General features: G+C 49.1%; 1 long non-coding RNA gene across 1 annotated transcript; it reads right to left on the bottom strand.

The window, feature by feature from the left end:
- Positions 1-233: 233 nt before the first annotated feature.
- On the bottom strand, positions 234-22,967 carry LOC140404292 (uncharacterized). Its single transcript, XR_011938491.1, has 2 exons — positions 22,615-22,967; positions 234-902 (listed from the first exon to the last, which is right to left on the bottom strand). It is a non-coding gene; the product is annotated as an uncharacterized lncRNA (long non-coding RNA).
- Positions 22,968-24,422: the final 1,455 nt, after the last annotated feature.

Raw genomic sequence — 24,422 nt, forward strand, 5'->3', positions numbered from 1 at the left:
GCGAAAACATTGCCAAGTGGAACCCCCTTTTATACACAGTAGAGGCCCTTCTGGTAATTGCAATAATCTGCAGTGTCATTCAGACACTCCGACTCCACAAATGGCGAGCAAAAGCCTCCCGCTCCCCGATATATATCTTTGATATGAATCAAATATGATATGAATCATTTCAAAGATATGAATCTTTGGAATTCAACAAAATTGAACTCATGTAACAATCGCTGCTAAGAATAAACCATGTACCTCTTTAACTTTATTAGGATTAAGCAAAAATGTAAAGCTGCTGTTTTAAATGTTGTACTGTACATAAGTTCTTTGATATTCACCAGCAGCATGAGAGTAGCTTAGATAGCGTTAGCTAGAGATCAACTGCGCGGATAAATTAAATGTTATACTGACGTAAATGATAGTGACCGTTAGAGATTAATTAATTGATGAATGTATTAATGGAATATTACGTAAATGTCCCAAACCATAAGATGGAGTAGAGTAGAACCTGGCCTTGACCAAGGGTGACCGGGCCACCGAGGATGAACAGTGATCAATAGTGTGATCCACCACGCTTCGCGTTCAGGATCGAATGGACGGAATGTAGCCATCTAAGGTGGCCACCTGCAAAGGATTGGATTGGTTTGGATTTGTTTATTGTCACGTGTACCGAGGTACAGTGAAAAGTATTTTTCTGCGAGCAGCTCAACAGATCATTAAATACATGAGAAGAAAAGGGAATAAAAGAAAATACATAATAGGGCAACACAACATATACAATGTAAATACATAGACACTGGCATCGGATGAAGCATACAGGGTGTAGTGTTAATGAGGTCAGTCCATAAAAGGGTCGCGGAGGTCAGGTCGGGTCGGGTCAAAAGATCTCCAAGGGCCTCGGAGGATGTTCAAACCTGCAAGAGAAGATAAAAGAGAGAGGTTAGTAATAATGTTAGTGTTAGAATTAATTTTTAAAAGATTAGAACGAATATAAGTTAAGTAAAAAGTGGATCTGTTTGGGAGAGCTCACAGAGAGTCGCCTCGCTCAGGCGCCATCACCGGACCATGGGAATTATGTCCAACCCAGGACTCAGACAGATACACAGCCTATATGTATCTAAAACACAGGTAACCAGACCTGATCAAAACCCCCGCTCGTTTGCATTTTAATGGCCCATTTTCCCAGGACAATAGAACTCCAATCAAGCAACCGGTACAGCCACAGACTGATCGGCACCACTCCCTTGCTCAGAAAGCACAACTGCCAAGGTCAATGACCGCTAAGGACTCGCCCAGCTACCAAGGCACCCGCCCCTTTATTGGCCGAAATCGAAGAGAGTGATCAGAGCCCTGTCGGACTATTGGATCCAAGGTTAAGGACCGCCCCAAAGAGCACGAAATCCCAGAGGGATAAAAGAAAGCACAGCCGTGTGTTCGGATTCTTTTGGATCCTGCCTGTGCCACCCAATTGCAGCAGGAACAGCCAGCCAAGTTCAAGGCCAAGGATCGCTACCTGACGGACGGGCCCAGCAGAGACAGACTTTCTTCGAACCAGCCACGTGAGATCCAGATAAAGGCCTTATCCATTTGCACAGTGCCGGTCGCCCTGATAGGTGTAGTTTAACTCGTAGTAGATATTGTGTTTGCATGTTGAGATAACTCTTGTGTATGTAAATAAACCATCTTTTGAAATAACCAACTGGTTTTGTGGTCATTTGATCGATATAAGGGACGGCTTGTGATTCACTAAGATAAATAGAAATACCCACAGTATTGGTGACGCTGTTGGGACCGAAACAGAGCATCACAAAGTGGGGGAGAGCTGAGGAAAGACAAAGTGGGGGAGGGAGGGTGGGGGGGGGGGGGGGGGTACTGCTGACGGGTAAGGGCCAGTTAGGAGACGAGAGATGGAGATCAGATGGCGGTCGCCGCTGAGGGGCGGGTCAAGCGAGGTGTGGAACAAGGGTGAGGATACAAATAAAGGATTGTAGGGGGAAGACGGTGACGGACCCGGGGGCGGTGAATGAAATGTTCCGGGAATTTTATAGCCAGCTATACGAGTTGGAACCCCCGGTTGGGGAGGAGGGCATGAATCAATTCCTGGGAGGCTGGAGTTTCCGAAGGTAAATGAGGAGCTGGTGGAAGCCCTGGGGGCCCCGATTGGGCTTGGGGAGGTGATAGAGGGACTGGGGGCGATGCAATCGGGTAAAGCCCCGGGACCTGATGGGTTCCCAGTGGAATTTTATAAGAGGTTCTCTGGGTTACTGGGGCCGCTCCTGGTTAAGGCTTTCAACGAGTCCAAGGAGCTGGGAGTAACCCCCCAACGTTATCACAGGCATCAATTTCTCTCATCCTGAAGCGAGACAAGGATCCGGAGAGCTGTGGATCGTACAGACCAATCTCCCTCTTGAATGTAGATGCCAAATTATTGGCAAAGATCCTGGCCACTCGAATAGAGGATTGTGTCCCGGAGATAATTGGGGAGGATCAGACGGGATTTGTAAAGGGCAGGAACCTGACATCCAACATTAGACGGCTTCTAAATGTAATTATGATGCCAGCGGAGGGGCGCGAGGCTCAGGTGGTCGTTGTCATGGACGCGGAGAAGGCTTTCGACCGGGTGGAGTGGAAGAATCTATGGGATATTTTAGGCAGGTTTGGGTTTGGACAGAGATTTGTGGAGTGGGTCCGGTTACTGGACCAGGCCCCGGTGGCAAATGTAAGTTCGGTCAGAATTCGGTCTTTGTCGGAGGACAAGGCCGGGGTGCCCGCTCTCCCCATTACTGTTTGTCCATAGAACCCTTAGCAATGGCCCTGAGAGCAGCGAATACCTGGAGGGGTATAGTGAGAGGGGGGGTGAAGCACAGGGTCTCTCTCTATGCGGACGATTTGCTGCTTTTGGACCCAGTGGGGGGGGGGGCGGGCTGAAATCATGGAGGTATTAGGAGAATTTGGGTGATTTTCAGGCTATAAGTTAAATATGGGAAAAAGCGAGATGTTCGTGATTCAGGCACGGGGGCAGGATAGGAGGCTGGAGGAAAGGAGTGTGGTAGTCTGTGTAGAGATATTACAGTACCTGGTAATGCTGGAACACCATTGGTAGATATTGTATGTTTCCCTTTGGCCAAGCTGTATGGTAGCTCCGTCCTACTAGGCGGGGTATAAGAGCCCGTGCCGTCCCAGCAGCCCTCAGTCTGTACCTGAGCTGCTGGGGAAACATCTAGCTTATTAAAGCCTTCAGTTGGACTACAACCTCGCTTTAGTGGTCATTGATCGTGCATCAATTTAATAAGCTAGATTTAAAAGGATGGAGCTCCGAATCAAGCCGGAGTGTCTGCAACTCAGCCCCCACGCGGCGAACTCAGCAGCAACCTTCAAGCACTGGCTGGCGTGTTTTAAAGGATATCTCGGAACGGCCGAAAACACACCCACGGGAGAACAGAAATTGCAAGTCCTGCACTCGAGGGTGAGCCCGGAAATTTCCACCCTCAACGAGGAAGCGGAAGACTTTGATGCTGCAATAGAGCTGCTAAAAGGACATTATATTCGCCCGGTAAACCAGGTCTACGCCCTATATCTGCTAGCGACGAGGCGACAAATCCCTGGGGAATCGCTGGAAGAATTCTACCTGCGCTCCTGGTGTTGGGGAGAAACTGCAGCTGCCCGCAAGTTTTGACGAGCGACCACACAGAAGCCTTGATCCGGGACGCTTTCGTGGCAGGTATGCTGTCCTCCCAAATCCGCCAGCGATTGTTGGAAAAAGACACTCTAGGCCTCAAGGAGGCACGGGCCCCTGCAGGCTCCCTGGATGTGACCTCCAGAAACGCCCGCGCTTACGTTCCCGACCGCGCAGCAGCCCCCTGGGCAGCGTGGAACCCCTCCGCAGCCGATCCCAAGACATCTCCCATCCCCCCACAAGCTTGTGCTGCAAGGCGACCTGGCAACTCCGGGGGGCCCCGCTGCTACTTTTCCGGGAATGCCAAGCACCCCCGGCAGCGCTGCCCGGCCCGCGCATCCACCAGCAAGGGATGCGGTAAAAAGGGCGCAGTGAATGCGGACTGCCACCGCAAACCTCTCCACGGTCCCCGTCCGGCCAGCGGGTGCCGCCATCTTGTCCCGCGGACGCCACGTTGTGCACCCCAGCCATGTGTGACCAATGGGAGCCGCCAACTTGGATGGACTCCCAGGACCCCAGCTCGGCTGACCGCACACTGCCCGAAGAGAACACTCAACTGCTGAGATTAGCCTCTGTGACCCTGGACCAGTCCCGGCCTCGAACACTCTCAACTGCTACAACAACAGTACTAATCAACGGGCACGAGACGTCCTGCTTAATCGACTCTGGGGGCACGGAGAGCTTCATACACCCCAACACGGTAAGGCGCTGTTCTCTCCTCGTCCACCCCGTTAATCAAAAAAAATCTCCCTGGCCTCCGGTTCCCACTCAGTGGAGATAAAGGGGTTTTGTGTAGCAAACCTCACAGTCCAGGGAAGGGAGTTCAAAAATTTCTGTCTCTACGTCCTTCCCCACCTCTGTGCGGCCACACTCCTAGGTTTAGACTTCCGGTGTAACCTCCAAAGTCTAACTTTCAAATTCGGCGGCCCTATACCCCCCCTTACTGTCTGCGGCCTCGCGACCCTCAAGGTCGACCTGCCTTCCCGGTTTGCGAACCTCACCCCGGATTGCAAACCTGTCGCCACCAGGAGCAGACGGTACAGTGCCCAGGACTGGATCTTTATTAGGTCAGAGGTCCAAAGGCTACTGAGGGAAGGGGTCATTGAAGCTAGCAACAGCCCCTGGAGAGCTCAAATAATGGTGGTAAAGACCAGGGAGAAGCATAGGATGGTCATCGACTACAGTCAGACCATCAACAGGTTTACGCAGCTGGACGCGTACCCTCTTCCCCGCATATCCGACCTGGTAAACAGGATCGCGCATTACAAGGTCTTCCCCACGGTGGATCTCAAGTCCGCCTACCACCAGCTCCCCATTCGCACTAGTGACCGCAAATACACTGCCTTCAAGGCAGATGGGTGGCTCTATCATTTCTTAAGGGTTCCCTTCGGTGTCACCAACGGGGTCTCGGTCTTCCAGCGCGAGATGGACCGAATGGTTGACCGGTACGGTTTACGGGCAACATTCCCGTATCTCGGTAATGTCACCATCTGCGGCCACGACCAGCAGGACCACGACACCAACCTCCGAAAATTCCTCTTGACCGCAAAGATCCTTAACCTTACATACAACAAGGATAAATGCCGTATGAGTATTTAGCACCGACCGCCTAGCCATCCTCGGCTCCGTAGTGCGAAATGGAGTTATAGGCCCCGACCCTGAACGCATGCGCCCCCTTATGGAGTTCCCCCTCCCTCACTGCTCTAAGGCCCTGAAGCGCTGCCTCGGGTTTTTTAGCTACTACGCCCAGTGGGTCCCCAACTATGCGGACAAGGCCCGTCCCCTGATCCAATCCACAGCTTTTCCCCTGTCGATAGAGGCCCGCCAGGCCTTCAGCCGCATCAAAGCAGACATTGCAAAGGCCACGATGCACGCCATCGGCGAGTCCCTCCCCTTCCAGGTCGAGAGCGACGTGTCTGACGTAGCTCTAGCGGCCACCCTCAACCAAGTGGGCAGACCCGTGGCCTTCTTCTCTCGTACCATCCATGCTTCCGAAATCTGCCACTCCTCAGTCGAAAAGGAGGCCCAGGCCATAGTAGAAGCTGTGCGACATTGGAGGCATTACCTGGCCGGCAAGAGATTCACTCTCCTCACTGAACAACGGTCGGTTGCTTTCATGTTCGATAATGCACAGCGGGGCAAGATAAAAAATGAAAAGATCTTGCGGTGGAGGATCGAACTCTCCACCTACAACTACGAAATCTTGTATCGTCCTGGGAAGCTAAACGAGCCTCCTGATGCCCTGTCCCGCGGCACATGTGCCAACACACAAGTGGACCGCCTCCGAGCGCTCCACGAGGACCTCTGCCACCCGGGGGTCACTCGCTTTTTCCATTTTATCAAGGCCCGCAACCTGCTCTACTCCATCGAGGAGGTCAGGACAGCCACCAAGGACTGCCAAATCTGCGCGGAGTGCAAACCGCACTTCTACCGACCAGAGAAAGCGCACCTGATAAAGGCTTCTCGTCCCCTTGAACGCCTCAGCATGGACTTCAAAGGCCCCCTCCCCTTCACCGACCGCAACATGTACTTCCTGAACGTGGTTGACGAGTACTCCCGGTTCCCATTCGCCATCCCCTGCACAGACATGACCGCAACCACCGTCATCAAGGCCCTCCATAGCATCTTTGCATTGTTCGGGTTCCCTGCCTACATACACAGTGATAGGGGGTCCCCCTTTATGAGCGACGAACTGCGCCAATTCCTGCTCAGCAAGGGCATCGCCTCGAGCAGGACGACCAGTTACAACCCCCGGGGAAATGGGCAGGTAGAGAGGGAGAACGGAACGGTCTGGAAGACCGTCCTACTGGCCCTATGGTCCAGGAATCTCCCAGTCTCCCGCAGGCAGGAAGTCCTCCCGGATGCCCTCCACTCCATCCGGTCACTGCTTTGTACCACAACCAACTAAACACCTCACGAACATCTCCTTGTCTTCCCCAGGAAGTCCTCCTCTGGGACCTCGCTCCCGACCTGGCTGGCAGCTCCCGGACCCATTCTGCTGTGAAAACATGTGCGGGCGCACAAGTCGGACCCGTTGGTTGAGAGGGTCTATCTTCTCCACGCTAACCCCCAATACGCCTAGGGCATACCCCGACGGCCGACAAGATACTGTCTCCCTACGAGACCTGGCGCTCGCCGGAGCCCCACGCACACCCCAGCCACCAGTCCCACCCTCCCTCCCACCGGTGCACCTTACAGGAGGATCGGTCCTTCCGCCGGCCCCGTCTAGGCCCCCCCACCCACCGACGCACCCCGCAGGCGCTCCCTTCCCAGGTCAACCGTTTTCCCCACCAGCGCCGTCTAGGGGGTGTTGAAGCTGCCACAGAGATCGAGGCCACACTCCCGGAGTCACAGGCGCCCGAGCCTCCACCAGAGTCACCACCGAAGCTTCGCCGATCACAGAGGACGACCAAGGCCCCCGATCGACTGATTGCTTCATTTTAAAGCGTATACTTAATTCTGAATCATAAATTGTAAATAGTAAATAGAATTGTAAATAGTTACAAAACACTGTGCGGAGGTATTACGGAGGTATTTCTACCACGTTACCATGTTGTAATATCAGGCCACCACCCCCACCGGACTCTTTTTTAACAGGGGCTGAATGTGGGCCTTGAAAAGGGTAAATGCATCCTCGTCCTGTGCTAGACTCAGCTTGGTTCAGTTCAAGGTAGTCCACAGGGCCCACATGACGGTAGCCCGGATGAGGAGGTTCTTCGAGGAGGTGGAGGACAGATGTGGACGGTGTGGGGGTAGCCCGGCCAACCATGTCCATATGTTTTGGGCATGTCCGAAATTGAGGGGATTCTGGCAGGGATTTGCGGATGTTATGTCGGAAGTCCTGGAAGGTAGGGTAACTCCGAGTCCAGAATTGGCAATATTTGGGTGTCGGACGATCCGGGGGCAAAGGGGGGGGGGAAGGGAGGCCGATATCCTGGCCTTCTCCTCCCTGGTGGCCCAGAGACGGATCTTGCTGAGATGGGGGGACTCGGAGCCCCCGGAATCAGGAGTGTGGGTCAGCGATATGGTAGAGTTTCTCAGTCTGGAGAAAATCAAGTTCGCTCTGAGAGGATCAATACAGGGATTCGCCCGGAGTAGGCAGCCGTTCATCGATTTCTTTAACAAAAACTGAACGCCAGCAGTAAGGGGGGAAAGGGAAAAAGGGAAGGGGGGGGAGGAAAATAGGAGGCAGGGTAACATTAAATAAGGACAGGGAGCTTAGTATACGGGTAATTGGGGACAGGGCGGGAGAAGTGGGGGACGTGGTTTATTGTTTGTTGTTATTTTAGGGGGTATTTTGTGCATCGACCCATGCGGTTGTTTTAGAAATGTCAACATGTTAAATTGTAAAAATTACAAATGCTTCAATAAAATATGTTCTATAAAAAAAAGAAAAGGAGTAAGGTGCTGGAAATCACCATCTCAAACAAGGCTCTGTTTCCCTTTTACTAAGATTTTTTTTACCCCTTTCTTCCCCTCTGGGTTTGTCTGTCTTGTATGTGTGTTTAGCGGGTGAGGGGCAAGTTAAAGGGGGAATTAGGAATTAGATAATAGTTAACCAGTTGTATTTGCTGCAGATTTCATTATAATTCTTGTTATAAGTAAACAGTAATTGTGATTACATTTACAAACCTGGTGACTGGAATAATTGGGCAGCCGATGGCCAAAGACTTGGGGTATTTTTCTAAGGATTATTGGTTAATTCAATTGTTTTGTGACTCTGTGTCAGTGGGGCTGGAATTGACGGTGCACTGGCCCAAGGCATCATAACATAATTTGAGGGCTTGGGTGTGGGATCTTTGGAATGGTAGACGGTGAAGTTTGGGTTACGGTGTAAATTTAAAAAGAGACACCAGGCCTGTAGCAATATAACAGGAAAGCTCTGGAAGCTACTCAGGGTTTTCTTCAGGTGGGCGACTTGTCTCTGGTTTATTTAAAAGAGTTTCGAAAAGAGAAGTTAGTCGAATTGGCTGGGGAATTATTAATAGAGGTACAAGCTAGAGGTAGGAAGGAGAGGTAACTGACGTGATTGCTCAGAATTTACATTTGAAAGAGATGTTAGGATCACAGGTGAGTCATGAAGAAGTGTGAAGACATTTTCTCCTGGGGATGTTGAGCTGGAGAGGGTTCAGTTGCAGTTTGAGCATGAAAGGGAATTACAAAGAATAGGAAAAGAAATAGAGATGGAAATGAGGAGGTTGGAAATCGAGAGAGAGGAAAAAGCAAAAGAGAGAGTTCTGGATTAAACCAGTAGAAATTAGAGGGCAGCTTAATTCCGAAAACGGAACCCAGTGGCGCGATGTTTAACTTTCTGCCTGGGCGGGTAAAACCCCACAAGTAAGGAAAGTGCTGCTGGAGCGGGGCCGAGAGTGGGGGAGGGCTGGCACTGCCGAACTTTAGGAACTATTACATGAGGGCAAATATAGCCATGATCAGGAAGTGGGTAGTGGGGAAGGGGTCGGTGTGGGAACGGGTAGAGGCGGCCTCATGTAGGGGCACACTGCCGTTCTCACCTGCCCAATACTCCACAAGCCCGGTGGTAGTGGCGGCTCTGAGAGTTTGGGGCCAATGGCGGAAGCATATGGGATTGGAGGGAGCATTGGTGCGGGTTCCAATTTGTGGTAATCACCGGTTTGTCCCGGAAAGGATGGATGGGGGGTTTTGGAGGTGGCAGAGAGCAGGGATTGAGAACAAAAACAAAGAACAAAGAAAGTTACAGCACAGGAACAGGCCCTTCGGCCCTCCCAGCCTGCGCCGATCCAGATCCTTTATCTAAACCTGTCTTCTATTTTCCAAGGATCTACTTCCTTCTGTTCCCCGCCCGTTCATATATCTGTCTGGATGCATCTTAAATGATGCTATCGTGCCCGCCTCTATCACCTCCGCTGGCAACGCGTTCCAGGCACCCACCACCCTCTGCGTAAAAAATCTTTCCACGCACATCTCCCTTAAACTTTCCCCCTCTCACCTTGAAATCGTGACCCCTTGTAATTGACACCCTCACTCTTGGAAAAAGCTTGTTGCTATCCATCCTGTTATGTGCCAGGCGTTTTCAAAACCCCAAAATGTATCATGGAGTTCAACCAACCTCCCCTTTAATATATTTGTTGCTTTTCCGAGCACACGGCTTGTTCCCTAGGTGTGGGATTACAATTATGGACACGTGGGTTTTTAAACACAAAACAATGTTTATTCCATTAACTCAACTTAACATCTTAAATAAACATTGGATCTCTTAACACCCCTTACTTCAAAGATAACTCAGAAAATATTGCAACAGTAAATAATTCCTCAAAATGTTCCTTCAAACTTCCAAGAGACTTAATACCTTTAAACAAAATCACATCAGGTTAAAGGCTTCACTATTATGAGTTTAAATCACCCAAATGATCCAGAGATAGTCTTTCATGGCAGAGATCGCAGCAAATCCAGCTCACTGCAAACACAGACACACACCCAGCTCTTTTCCTCCGAACTGCAGTTCTCTGGAAACACAGACACACACAAGCTGCTTTTTTCAACCTGAAACTTCAAAATGGCTGATCTAAAGCCCAGCTCCACCCACTCTCTGACATCACTGTTTTCTTAAAGGTACACTGCTTAAACATCCATGTCTTAAAGGTACTCTCACATGACAACCCTGTCCATACCTCTCATAATTTTGTAGACCTCAATCAGGTTCCCCCTCAACCTCCGACTTTCCAACGAAAACAATCCTAATCTACTCAACCTTTCTTCATAGCTAGCACCCTCCATACCAGGCAACATCCTGGTGAACCTCCTCCGCACCCTCTCTAAAGCATCCACATCCTTCTGGTAATGTGGCGACCAGAACTGCACGCAGTATTCCAAATGTGGCCTAACCAACGTCCTATACAACCGTAACATGACCTGCCGACTCTTGTACTCAATACCCCGTCCGATGAAGGCAAGCATGCTGTATGCCTTCTTGACCACTCTATCGACCTGCGTTGCCACCTTCAGGGTACAATGGACCTGAACTCCCAGATCTCTCTGTACATCAATTTTCCCCAGGACTCTTCCATTGACCGTATCGTCCGCTCTTGAATTAGATCTTCCAAAATGCATCACCTCGCATTTGCCTGGATTGAACTCCATCTGCCATTTCTCTGCCCAGCTCTCCAATCTATCTATATTTTGCTGTATTCTCTGACAGTCCTCCTCGCTATCTGCAACTCCACCAATCTTAGTATCATTGCAAACTTGCTAATCAGACCACCTATACCTTCGTCCAGATCATTTATGTATATCACAAACAACAGTGGTCCGAGCACGGATCCCTGTGGAACACCACTAGTCACCTTTCTCCATTTTGAGACACTCCCTTCCACCACTACTCTCTGTCTCCTGTTGCCCAGCCAGTTCTTTATCCATCTAGCTAGTACACCCTGAACCCCATACGACTTCATTTTTTCCATCAACCTGCCATGGGAAACTTTATCAAATGCCTTACTGAAGTCCATGTATATGACATCTACAGCCCTTCCCTCATCAATTAACTTTGTCACTTCCTCAAAGAATTCTATTAGGTTTGTAAGACATGACCTCCCCTGTACAAAACCATGCTGCCTATCACTGATAAGTCTATTTTCCTCCAAATATGAATAGATCCTATCCCTCAGTATCTTCTCCAACAGTTTGCCTACCACTGACGTCGAGGTCTGTAATTCCCTGGATTATCCCTGCTACCCTTCTTAAACAAAGGGACAACATTAACAATTCTCCAGTCCTCCGGGACCTCACCCATGCTCAAGGATGCTGCAAAGATAGCTGTTAAGGCCCCAGCGATTTCGTCCCTTGCTTCCCTCAGTAACCTGGGATAGATCCCATCCGGACCTGGGGACTTGTCCACCTTAATGCCTTTTAGACTACCCAAAACTTCCCCCTTCCTTATGCTGACTTGACCTAGAGTATTTAAACATCTAGACTCAACATCCGTCATGTCCTTCTCCTTGGTGAATACCGATGCAAAGTACTCATTAAGAATCTCACCCAAGGGATGAGGGGGGGGTGGTTAGGGATTAAGGGGGGGGCAGGGGGAGTTTGTGAGAAGTGTTACACACTGAATTATGTTTACATTTCTTTCCACTGAATTTGTATTTGTATCTTTTGTTGTTATAAAACCATAAACGCCTTAATAAAAAGTTTGTTAAAAAAAACTTTATGTCAAAAGAGAAGGAGGTCGAGATTTATTTTTAGGGCTTTTGAGAAAATAGCAACCCGAATGGAGTGGGGAGCAGTAAAGTTGACATTATCCATGCGGAGTAAACTGAGGCGGCAACACAGGGAGTTTATGTTTCCTTATCACAGCGGGTGTCTAAGGATAATGATGAGGCAAAAAAAGATTGTTCTGGGTGCATGTGAATTGGTTTCCGAAGCACAGAGGCAAATGTTTTGGAGTTTAAGGTTGCAACCGCGACAGACTGATGCAGAATTCAAAAGGTTAAAGCAGAACAATTTTAATAGGCGGGTAGGGGCATTGGGAGCTGAAACTACCCATGAGGCTTTGGGAGAGGTCATTCTCTTAGAGGAATTTAAGAGTGTGTGAGCACAGGTGAGTGTAAGTGTGTGTGTCAGTGAGTGTGAGTGTGTGTGAGTGAGTGTGTGTGTATATGAGTGTGTGTGAGTTGTGTGAGTGTATGTGAGTGTGTGTGTATGAGTGTGTGTGAGTTATCTGAGTGTGTGAGTGAGTGTGTGTGTGTGTGTGAGTGTATGTGAGTGTGTGAGTGTGTGTGTGAGTGTGAGTGTGTGTGAGTTATCTGAGTGTGTGAGTGTATGTGAGTGAGTGTATGTGTGTGTGTGTGTATGAGTGTGTGTGTGTGTATGAGTGTGTGTGAGTTGTGTGAGTGTATGTGAGTGCGTGAGTGTGTGTGTGTGTGTGTGTGAGTGTGAGAACACAGGAACAGGCCCTTCGGCCCTCCAAGCCTGCGCCGACCATGCTGCCCGTCTAACCTAAAACCTGCGACACTTCCTGGGTCCTTATCCCTCTATTCCCATCCTATTCATGTAGTTGTCAAGATGCCCCTTAAACGTCACTATTGTCCCTGCTTCCACCACCTCCTCCAGCAGCGAGTTCCAGGCACCCACTACCCTCTGTGTAAAAAGCTTGCCTTGTACATCTACTCTAAACCTGCACTGAGTGCTGAATTTGGTGCATTTGAATGCGATAGTGAGAGTTTGGTGACCGAGGGAGTATAAGGCTTCATTTTTATCTAAAGTTTAGTCTTCATTTTATTTAGTTAATTAACTTAAAAGTTGCTGTTTGGTTTAGAAGAAGGTGAATTTTCAATAAGCTTTAAACAGGCTTCTACTTGTAGGCACTTGCAGCTGGAGCTTGTTAATTAGTTAATTGGATTAGGCCAGTTTTCAGAGGCTAGATTCACAGTATAAAAGTGATCCCCTACAGTGCAGACTTTATTTGCACTGAGTGCTGAATTTGGTGCATTTGAGTGCGATAGTGAGAGTTTGGTGACCGAGGGAGTGCTGAATTTGGTGCATTTGAGTGCGATAGTGAGAGTTTGGTGACCGAGGGAGTTAGGTGAGGAGGGAGTAAGGTGCTCCTTTCATTTTGTTTCCGACATTTCCGCAAAGAGTGCGAAGAGAGCCAGGAGTTTACAGAAAGTGTAGCTGACTGGGAGCAGGGTCGGAGGGCGGAGATCTAGTTAGTCCACAGGGCAGCTATATTCTGTCAGGTAAGAGGGGATGGAGGCTAGGCCAGTTACATGCTCCTCCTGTAGGATGTGGGTGGTGAGGGATACCACCGGTGTCCCCGCTGACTATACCTGCGGGAAGTGCACCCAACTTCAGCTCCTCAAAGACCGTGTTAGGGAACTGGAGCTGAAGCTGGATGAACTTCGGATCATCCGGGAGGCAGAGGGGGTGATTGAGAAGAGTTACAAGGAGGTAACCACACCCAAGGTACAGGACAAGAATAGCTGGGTTACAGTCAGCGGGAAAAAAACAAACAGGCAGACAGTGCAGGGATCCCTCGTGGCCGTTCCCCTTCAAAACAAGTATACCGTTTTGGATGCTGTTGGGGGGAATGACCTACCGGGGGAAGGCCCTAGCGGCCAGGTCTCTGGCACTGAGTCTGGCTCTGGGGCTCAGAAGGGAAGGGGGGAGAATAGAAAAGCAATAGTTGTAGGAAATTCAATGGTTAGGGGAATAGATAGGAGATTCTGTGGTCGCGAGCGAGACTCCCGGAAGGTATGTTGCCTCCCGGGTGCCAGGGCCAGGGATGTCTCGGATCGTGTCTTCAGGATCCTTAAGGGGGAGGGGGAGCAGCCAGAAGTCGTGGTGCACATTGGTACCAACGACATAGGTAGGAAAAGGGGTGTGGAGGTAATAAACAAGTTTAGGGAGTTAGGCTGGAAGTTAAAAGCCAGGACAGACAGAGTTGTCATCTCTGGTTTGTTGCCGGTGCCACGTGATAGCGAGGTTAGGAATAGGGAGAGAGTCCAGCTGAACACGTGGCTGCAGGAATGGTGTAGGAGGGAGGGCTTCAGGTATTTGGATAATTGGAGCGCATTCTGGGGAAGGTGGGACCTGTACAAGCAGGACGGGTTGCATCTGAACCAGAGGGGCACCAATATCCTGGGAGGGAGGTTTTCTAGTACTCTTCGGGAGGGTTTAAACTAATTTGGCAGGGGAATGGGAACCGGATTTGTAGTCCAGCAACTAAGGTAGCCGATATTCAGGACGCCAAAGCGTGTAATGAGGCAGTGGGGAAGGGAACACTGACAAAGGAGAGTACTTGCAGGCACGGAGATGGGTTGAAGTGTGTATACTTCAACGCAAGAAGCATCAGGAATAAGGTGGGTGAACTTAAGGCATGGATCGGTACTTGATACTACGATGTGGTGGCCATCACGGAAACTTGGATAGAAGAGGTGCAGAAATGGTTGTTGGAGGTCCCTGGTTATAGATATTTCAATAAGATTAGGGAGGGTGGTAAAAGAGGTGGGGGGGTGGCATTATTAATTAGAGATAGTATAACAGCTGCAGAAAGGCAGTTCGAGGAGTATCACCCTATTGAGGTAGTATGGGTTGAAGTCAGAAATAGGAAAGGAGCAGTCACCTTGTTAGGAGTTTTCTATAGGCCCCCCAATAGTAGCAGAGATGTGGAGGAACAGATTGGGAAACAGATTTTGGAAAGGTGCAGAAGTCATAGGGTAGTAGTCATGGGCGACTTTAACTTCCCAAATATTGAGTGGAAACTCTTTAGATCAAATAGTTTGGATGGGGTGGTGTTTGTGCAGTGTGTCCAGGAAGCTTTTCTAACACAGTATGTAGATTGTCCGACCAGAGGAGGGGCAATATTGGATTTAGTACTGGGTAATGAGCCAGGGCAAGTGATAGATTTGTTAGTGGGGGAGCATTTTGGAGATAGTGACCACAATTCTGTGACTTTCACTTTAGTAATGGAGAGGGATAGGTACGTGCAACAGGGCAAGGTTTACAATTGGGGGAAGGGTAAATACGATGTTGTCAGACAAGAATTGAAGTGCATAAGTTGGGAACATAGGCTGGCAGGGAAGGACACAAGTGAAATGTGGAACTTGTTCAAGGAACAGGTGCTACGTGTCCTTGATATGTATGTCCCTGTCAGGCAGGGAAGAGGTGGTCGAGTGAGGGAACCATGGTTGACAAGAGAGGTTGAATGTCTTGTTCAGAGGAAAAAGGTGACTTATGTAAGGCTGAGGAAACAAGGTTCAGACAGGGCATTGGAGGGATACAAGATAGCCAGGAGGGAACTGAAGAAAGGGATTAGGAGAGCTAAGAGAGGGCATGAACAATCTTTGGCGGGTAGGATCAAGGAAAACCCCAAGGCCTTTTACACATATGTGAGAAATATGAGAATGACTAGAGCGAGGGTAGGTCCGATCAAGGACAGTAGCGGGAGATTGTGTATTGAGTCTGAAGAGATAGGAGAGGTCTTGAACGAGTACTTTTCTTTTGTATTTACAAATGAGAGGGGCGATATTGTTGGAGAGGACAGTGTGAAACAGATTGGTAAACTCGAGGAAATACTTGTTAGGAAGGAAGATGTGTTGGGCATTTTGAAAAACTTGAGGATAGACAAGTCCCCCGGGCCTGACGGGATATATCCAAGGATTCTATGGGAAGCAAGAGATGAAATTGCAGAGCCGTTGGCAATGATCTTTTCGTCCTCACTGTCAACAGGGGTGGTACCAGGGGATTGGAGAGTGGCGAATGTCGTGCCCCTGTTCAAAAAAGGGACTAGGGATAACCCTGGGAATTACAGGCCAGTTAGTCTTACTTCGGTGGTAGGCAAAGTAATGGAAAGGGTACTGAAGGATAGGATTTCTGAGCATCTGGAAAGACACTGCTTGATTAGGGATAGTCAGCACGGATTTGTGAGGGGTAGGTCTTGCCTTACAAATCTTATTGAATTCTTTGAGGAGGTGACCAAGCATGTGGATGAAGGTAAAGCAGTGGATGTAGTGTACATGGATTTTAGTAAGGCATTTGATAAAGTTCCCCATGGTAGGCTTATGCAGAAAGTAAGGAGGCATGGGATAGTGGGAAATTTGGCCAGTTGGATAACGAACTGGCTAACCGATAGAAGTCAGAGAGTGGTGGTGGATGGCAAATATTCAGCCTGGATCCCAGTTACCAGTGGCGTACCGTAGGGATCAGTTCTGGGTCCTCTACTGTTTGTGATTTTCATTAATGACTTGGATGAGGGAGTTGAAGGGTGGGTCAGTAAATTTGCAGACGATACGAAGATTGGTGGAGTTGTGGATAGTAATGAGGGCTGTTGTCGGCTGCAAAGAGACATAGATAGGATGCAGAGCTGGGCTGAGAAGTGGCAGATGGAGTTTAACCCTGAAAAGTGTGAGGTTGTCCATTTTTGAAGGGCAAATATGAATGCGGAATACAGGGTTAACGGTAGAGTTCTTGGCAATGTGGAGGAGCAGAGAGATCTTGGGGTCTATGTTCATACATCTTTGAAAGTTGCCACTCAAGTGGATAGAGCTGTGAAGAAGGCCTATGGTGTGCTCGCGTTCATTAACAGAGGGATTGAATTTAAGAGCCGTGAGGTGAGGATGCAGCTGTACAAAACTTTGGTAAGGCCACATTTGGAGTACTGTGTACAGTTCTGGTCGCCTCATTTTAGGAAGGATGTGGAAGCTTTGGAAAAGGTGCAAAGAAGATTTACCAGGATGTTGCCTGGAATGGAGAGTAGGTCTTACGAGGAAAGGTTGAGGGGGCTAGGCCTTTTCTCATTAGAACGGAGAAGGATGAGGGGCGACTTGATAGAGGTTTATAAGATGATCAGGGGAATAGATAGAGTAGACAGTCAGAGACTTTTTCCCCGGGTGGAACAAACCATTACAAGGAGACATAAATTTAAGGTGAAAGGTGGAAGATATAGGAGGGATATCAGAGGTAGGTTCTTTACCCAGAGAGTAGTGGGGGCATGGAATGCACTGCCTGTGGAAGTAGTTGAGTGGGAAACATTAGGGACCTTCAAGCAGCTATTGGATAGGTACATGGATTACAGTAAAATGATATAGTGTAGATTTATTTGTTCTCAAGGGCAGCACGGTAGCATTGTGGATAGCACAATTGCTTCACAGCTCCAGGGCCCCAGGTTCGATTCCGGCTTGGGTCACTGTCTGTGCGGAGTCTGCACGTCCTCCCCGTGTCTGCGTGGGTTTCCTCCGGGTGCTCCGGTTTCCTCCCACAGTCCAAAGATGTGCGGGTTAGGTGAATTGGCCAATGATAAATTGCCCTTAATGTCAAAATTGCCTTTGGTGTTGGGTGGAGGTGTTGAGTTTGGGTAGGGTGCTCTTTCCAAGAGCCGGTGCAGACTCAAAGGGCCAAATGGCCTCCTTCTGCACTGTAAATTCAATGATAATCTATGATTAATCTAGGACAAAGGTTCGGCACAACATCGTGGGCCGAAGGGCCTGTTCTGTGCTGTATTTTCTATGTTCTATGTTCTATGTACCCCCTCACCTTAAACCTATGCCCCCTAGTAATTGACCCCTCTACCCCGGGGAAAAGCCTCTGACTATCCACTCTGTCTATGCCCCTCATAATTTTGTAGACCTCTATCAGGTCGCCCCTCAACCTCCTTCATTCCAGTGAGAACAAACCGAGTTTATTCAACCGCTCCTCATAGCTAATGCCCTCCATACCAGGCAACATTCTGGTAAATCTCTTCTGCACCCTCTCTAAAGCCTCTACATCTTTCTGGTAGTGTGGCGACCAGAATTGACACTGTATTCCAAGTCTTACTTAACTAAGGTTCTGCACAGATCCTTTCCTATCTTTCCCGAACACCTTTGAATCCAGAAATATTTAGTAGCCAGTCCTGCACTTTTTTCAGCCAGGTCTCCATTATTGTCACAAAATCATATTGCCATGTGACGATTGCTGCTGCAACTCACCAACTTTACTGACCACACTTTGCACATTCACTTAAACTTAGACATTCTGTTCACTCTAATCCCACACAGTACCGTACTGTTTCTACTTCAGAACTATCTGACTTTCCCAATTCTCTTTGCACCTTGATTTCTATCTCGAGGTTTATCTCCTGGTTCCTACACCCCTGCCAAATTATCTTAAACCCTCCCCGATAACATTAGCAAATTGCCCCTCCAGTGCACTGGTCTTGGCTCTGTTCAGGTGCAACCCTGCCTGTCATGATATTCAAACACACACATCATGATGGACACACCAACAGACAAATCAGAACACACAACACCACAACCAATCACAGACAAAGACAGGAACCATATAAAAGCACGAACACGACACCTGGTGGACAGTAGGTCTGGGGACAAGGACACAACCTGTTTTAACATCACAAACAGGGAATCCCCACGTGCAGAGTATCAAGACAAAACTGGACATAGAAGGTTTAAATAAAATAGCGTTGTACCATATACAACTGTGTTGGCTCATCTGTGTGTCAGAACGCCCAACACCACATGGTACAGGAGTGGATCGATACTTGCCAACGAACCTGCCATTCTGGACATGGACCGCACCGACAAACCGCAGCCGTTGCAAGTCGCGGGGAACCTTGGTACCAATTGGAAGCTCTTCAGGCAGCGATTTGACCTGTACATCCGAGCCAACGAGAAACAGAGTGCCTCGGATGAAACGAAGATTGCACTGCTCCTCTTCTACGCAGGTCAGCACGCCATCGATGTCTTCAACTCACTGGTGTTCGAAGAAGGGGAAAACCAATCCAAGTATGACACGGTCATCCTCAAACTGGACCAGCACTTTAATGTTGAAGTGAATGAAAGTTTTGGAAGATACCTCTTTCAGCAACGCCTGCAAGGTAAGGAGGAGCTTTTTCAACCCTTTTTGACGCACCTCCGAATTCTAGCGCAGTCCTGCGGTTACGGCAGCACCACAGAGTCCATGATCAGGGACCAGATTGTTTTTGGCATTGCCTCCAGTGGCCTACGCCAGCAGCTTCTTAAAATAAAAGGCCTCACCTTAGCGTCTGCTGTGGAAGCCTGTGTCCTCCACGAGAATGCAACCAGCCGTTTTGCCCGATTTCAGGCGTCCGAATTGGCACGGAGGGGGTCCCCTGCCGTCGAATCGGCAAGCCAGGCCGCCCACGACACCGAACGCATCCAGGCCGTCGATTATCTCCCGACCCGCGGCCCCGACGACAGCGGCCGCTTCCCGCGCTTTTCGGGGTCTCCCGCGCTGGTGCGCGCCAAAAATAACGGCCACATCGAGGGACGCACTGCACAGGTGCGCCCACCGCAAGATCGCACTGCGCATGAGCAGTGGCGCAACGAACGCCGTGACATCATGACGTGCGGCAATTGTGGAGCTGTACACTTAAAAGGGCAATGTCCTGCTAAAAACCGACAGTGCCTCAGATGTGGCAAGCTGGGCCACTACGCTGCCCACTGTCGTGCAGCTCAACCCATGGATCCTGCACATCCCCGACAATCTCGCAGACAAGTCAGGACCGTCCAGCCCACGCATCAAGACTTCCAGTTAAGTGATGCAGATGACCAGGATGCCTTCCGCGTTTCCGTTATCGATGTCAACAAGGTCAATGCCATCAATCCAGCCGATGAGTGGTGTGCCACCCTGACGGTCAACCCGAACTCGTCGCAAGCCCATTAGACTGGACTTATAACACCGTTCATATGTTCAAAAAGTTACACACTTCTGTATTATAACCTGTTGTTGTTTATCGTTCCAGATATCGTCTGACTGGACCACTGTTCAAGTTTTTTTTTCTCGTTCGCATTCATGTTCTGTTATGGTACAACCTTGTTGATGTGACGCACCCGACATCGCCCCATGTAAATAGTTACGTCATATGCACATGCTGTACACAACACACACACAGTCTTAGATGCACTCACGACACAATTATATTTATTACCACGTAGGCACATATCTTTGTAAAAAAGGGGGGATGTCATGATATTCAAACACACACATCATGATGGACACACCAACAGACAAATCAGAACACATAACACCACAACCAATCACACACAAAGACAGGAACCATATAAAAGCACGAACACGACACCTGGTGGACAGTAGGTCATTGGACAAGGACACGGAACGACCTGTTTTAACATCACAAACAGGGAATCCCCACGTGCAGAGTATCAAGACAAAACTGTACATAGAAAGTTTAAATAAAATAGCGTTGTACCAAATACAACTGTGTTGGCTCATCTGTGTGTCAGAACACCCAACACCACACTGCCCATCTCCTCAGGATCGGAACCCAGTGCCCTAGGTATCGAAGGCCCTCCCTCCTGTGCCATCTTTCCACCATGCATTCATTTCCCTGACATCCTATTTCTACATATTCATGGCACTGGACATAATCTGGAGATGACTGCCTTCGAGGTCCTGGTTCCCAGTTCCACCCCAATTCCCTAAACTCTGCTGAACCTCATCCCTTCTACTAATAGCACGGATATTAAAATAGACTCCACCGTTCATCCTCCACCAACCCCCCTCCTCCAACCAGGCCTCCCAGAAGGCAGTCTGGACCGTCTCAATGTCACTCCTGATGAGCACGGGCCCAAAGTTCTAGCCCCTGCTCCAGTTGGCATTTTCACTCAAACCGGTTGGTGGGGGATGTTGGTGCTTCTGGTCGTGGGTGCGGTTTGTTTGTTTGTTTATTGTCACGTTGTACCGAGGTGCAGTGAAAAGTATTTTTCTGCGAGCAGCTCAACAGATCATTAAGTGCATGAAAATAAAATAAAATAAAATAAAATACATAATAGGGCATGTTGCTAATTTTCTCCTTGGTTCAATTGCTCTGTTTTATCACCTGTGCTCTCGAGTCGCCAGGTATCTTTATGATACCGCCACGAGGTTCAAGTCCGAGATTAGTAAGATTTAAGATTTAAATCAAAGCACATTTATTATACACAGTAATCGCTACTCATGCACGTTCTCGCCATGTCTGCATGGGTTTTCTCCGGGTGATCCGGTTTCCTCCCACAAGTCCCTAAAGACGTGCTGTTAGGTGAATTGGACATTGTGAATTCTCCCTCTGTGTACCCGAACAGGCGCCGGAATGTGGCGACGAGGGGATTTTCACATGAACTTCAATGTTAATGTAAGTTACTTGTGACAATAAAGATTATTATTTTTAAAAATCCCAATTGTGAAGAAGGAGGGCTATTTGACCCCATCGAGCCTGCACCCTCCGAAAGAGCATCTTGCCTAAACCTACCCCTTTAACCCCATAACCCCGCCTAACCTTTTCGGCACTAAGGGGCAATTTATCATGGCCAATCCACCTAACCTGCACACCTTTAGACTGTGGGAGGAAACCGGAGCACCCGGAGGAAACCCAGGCAGACACGGGGAGAATTAGCAAACTCCACACAGACAGTGACCCAGCGGGGAATCAAACCTGGGACCCTGGCGCTGTGGGGCATCAGTGTGCCACCGTGCCGCCCCAGATTCCCCCTGCAGCTGATCATGAAGACTCACTCACTCTGCCCATCAGCCCCAGCGCTAACGTTGCACAACACGGTGCACAGAAAAGGAGGGCTAAATGTCGACAGATGGAATGTGTCATTGGTTGTGGAAACCAACCCTGGCAGGTGACACAAGGGACATGTTGTAAACCGTGAAGAGGTAAAAACAGGTTTCATCGAGTGAATGGAAAAGTGAATCCCTTCAAATTCAGATTTGAAAAGAGAAAAAAAAGAGTAAAATCAAACTGACAACAAAATTCAAAAGGCGCGTTTTGAATCATCCAGTTCAATTCTTTAATGTGAAAGACTGTATGGGACATTTTTTTCGAGTGGATTCAACGATTTTATATTTTGACAGTAAGGGCTTCATTGTAACACTGTCACAATCTGTCACCCTTTCATCGAATCACAGAATATACAGTGCAGAAGGAGGCAATTCGGCCCATTGAGTCTGCACCGGCCCTTGGAAAGAGCACCTTACCCAAGCCCACACCCCCACCCTATCCCCCATAACCCAGTAATCCCACCAAATGTTTTAGGACACCAAGGGTCAATTTCACATGGCCAATCCACCTAACCTGCACCCCATTGGACTGTGGGAGGAAACCGGAGCACCTGGAGGAAACCTACACAGACATAACATAAGAACGTAAGAACTAGGAGCAGGAGTAGGCCACCTGGCCCCTCGAGCCTGCTCCACCATTCAATGAGATCATGGCTGATCTTTTGTGGACTCAGCTCCACTTTCCCACCTGGGGAAAGACACGGGGAGAATGTGCAGACTCCACATAGACATGACGCAAGCAGAGAATCGAACGAGGGACCCTGGAGTTCTGAAGCAACTGTGCTAACCACTGTGCTGCCGTGCTGCCCATTGTTTCCCCTGGTTAAACTGGACTAGCACTGTGACATTGAGCAATCACTAATCATTCTTCCAACATCTTCCCCTGTGTCTCTCACCTGGAGAATCTTTTCTTCAATGCTGGCCTTTGAGTTTGATCCCCCTTCAGTACCCAAGGATACATGATGACCGTAGAACTGTAACCCAGCAGACAACTTGCTTTCAAAGATATACATTGCAAGGGGCAGCAGGGTGACACAGTGCTAGAACCAGGTTCCATTCCGACCTCGGGTGATCGTCTGCGCGGAGTCTGCACGTCCTCCCCGTGTCCCGCGTGGGTTTCCTCCGGGTGCTCCGGTTTCCTCCCACAGTCCAACGATGTGCAGGTTAGGCGGATTGGCCATGATAAATTGCCCTTAGTGTCCAAGGGTTAGGTGGAGTTGCAGGGATAGGGCAGGGGAGTGGGCCTGGGTCGAGTGCTCTATCAGAGGGACGGTGCAGACTCGATGGGCTGAATGGCCTCCTTCTGCACTGTAGGAATTCTATGATTCTAAGTCCAGAGAGAGAATTGACTTGATATGATTCTGCAAGATGATTTTTTGGGGGGTTGTGGGGGGGGGGGGGGGTATAATATTTTTTCTAGTACAAATGCAATTCGAAACTCACAGCTACAATATCCGGTTGCATCCAGCTGAGACCAGTCGCAGATGTAAAGTGAGATTAGCAGGTACTTTGTCTTGTGTCACACTTATAAACAGCAAGCGATTCATCGCCTTACATCAGAAACAGCTGTGTAACTCCTTGGAATCCGTAACAATATCGCCCCTGTTCTAGCCCCCAGCAGCACAGTTGGTGAGGGTGAGAGTACCATCGGCCATAATGAATGCGTTTTATTGGCGGGAGGATTCAGTGACTGAGTCACCAGTGGCTGCAGATTTTGCACTTCTGTCGCTGGGCAGGATTCCAAATAACTCCAAACTGTCCTGAAATAAACTACACCTCGGGATTGTGGTTTATTAAAGCTGTATTGTCAATGACTGAACTTCAGAGGTGCCTAGGAGACAATTCGGCCCATTGTGCTCATTCTGGGAAAGAGCTATCCAATTCATCCCCCTCCTCTTTGCCCATCGCAGTGCCTATTTTCACCTTGCCAGCAATTTTTAAAAAATATATTTTTTTCCAAACATAAACAATAACAGCAAAACCACATTCCAACAAAACAGAGTCAACAGTTTGTACATTTTTCCCCTTTTAATCTATTCCCTCCCACACCACACACGCGACAAACAGCTCCCCAAATATGGTCATGAACGGTCTCCACCGAACCTCGAAGTCCTCTTCTGACCCCCTTAAGGCAAATTTAATCTTTTCCAACTGGAGACGTTCGTACAGATCCCCAAGCCATGCCACAACCCCCGGCTGCATAGCCAAACTCCAATTCAAAAGAATCCATCACTGGGCAATCAGAGGAGAGAAGGCCGCCACATCGGCCCCCTTCCTCTCCAGAAGCTCCGGCACCTCCGAAACCCCAAAGATCATCACCATGGGGTCAGGCTTCACCTCTCCCCTCCCCCCCTTTCCTCAATAAGGTCCCAAACATCACCTCCAAGAAGCTCTCCAACTTCTTATAACCCCAGAACATGTGAACATGATTCGCCGGCCCAGCCCACACTTCTCACATCTATCCGTTACCCCCACGGGAAGAACCCACTCCTCCGAGCCTGGGTCATGTGGACCCTGTGCACCAGTTTGAACTGAATCAAGCTCATTCTGGCACAGGAGGAGGTTGAGTTCACTCACCACATTACCTCACACCAGACACCCCATCCTATCTCCCTCCCCAACTCCCCCTCCCACTTAATCCTTTCCTCCAGCACCTTACCCTGTCCTCCCAACCACACAGATACACCCCCGATCCTGCCCTACC

The sequence above is a fragment of the Scyliorhinus torazame genome, chromosome 30 (genome assembly GCF_047496885.1).
Source record: "Scyliorhinus torazame isolate Kashiwa2021f chromosome 30, sScyTor2.1, whole genome shotgun sequence".
NCBI classification, from domain to species: Eukaryota; Metazoa; Chordata; class Chondrichthyes; order Carcharhiniformes; family Scyliorhinidae; genus Scyliorhinus; species Scyliorhinus torazame.